This window comes from Terrapene carolina, unplaced genomic scaffold (genome assembly GCF_002925995.2).
Source record: "Terrapene carolina triunguis isolate 2854851 unplaced genomic scaffold, T_m_triunguis-2.0 Scaffold604, whole genome shotgun sequence".
Lineage (NCBI taxonomy): Eukaryota > Metazoa > Chordata > Testudines > Emydidae > Terrapene > Terrapene triunguis.
The window spans coordinates 1,197,544-1,198,604 of NW_020664955.1; positions in this window are offsets into that span (position 1 = coordinate 1,197,544).

The following is a 1,061-nucleotide window of genomic DNA, read 5'->3' on the forward strand; positions in this document are numbered from 1 at the left end:
TTATTGCCCCGTCTGGGGCACATCTCAGCGCAGGGAGCAGCAGTAAGTCGACTGTAGAGATTCAAGCACTCATGCCCAAGGCAGAGCAGGAGCGGGGCTGACCTGGGGCGGCCGTTTCAGCCTCGTCGTGGTTCTTTAGAACCAGCCGTAAGACCCCCGGGCAAGATGTTTCGTGGCATTGTTCTTGGCTCCATGGCTGTCAGCACAGCAGGTGACTGGGCTTGGGCCTGGAGCTGTCAAAGAAGTTTCAAAATGTAAGATGCTGTGGAGTATTTAATGGAGTTCAGTATTGGAAAAATGTGTTAATAGCCTGTTACCTTCACTGAAAGCCCCTTGCATGTTTCCCCCCGTGCAGAATGCAGCTGACCATTTCCTTAGCAGTATTTCATGCATGCTTCCCTCTGGGGAGGAAAAGATCCCGTGTTTCCACTAGTGAGTGCGTGAGAGCACCACTGTGGGAAGGAAATTATTCCTTGTGGGTAGTTTTTTTCTCCCCAGAGGTAAGACATGGTGTAGAAGAGCGGACTCACCCCTGTGGCACCTCCTGCTGGTGACTTCGGGAATTAGTTTGTTCCAGCTCCGGAGCACCCTCTGCAGGCCGGTGATCCGTCTGTCCTCTGGCCCCCGTATCCCTCCCTGGACCCCAGTGCCCTTTTACCTGGGGTGCTGCCCCCTAGCAGTAACCCCTCAGTCTTAGGGTCTCCCCTCCTCAGGGAACCCCCACCCACTATCCCCACCTCACCTCAGTATAAGGCTACTGCCAGTCATCGTCTAGCCCCACGCCCTGGGGCAGACTGCAGTATCAGCCTACTCATCACTGGCAAGGTGGGTTTGGACCTGCTGCCTTGGCCTACCCCGGGCTGCCCTCTGCAACCTCTAGTACTCCTTGGCCTTCTGCTAGGCCGCAGCCTGGGGCTTTCCAGGCTGGAGCTCCCCAGCTCCTCAACCTTTCCCCAGCCCTGCTCCACTCAGGTACTCTATCTCTAACTCTCTGCAGCCAGGCCCTTCTCTCTCTGAATTAGGGTTACCATATGTGGAGTGTCCCAAAAGAGGACACTCCA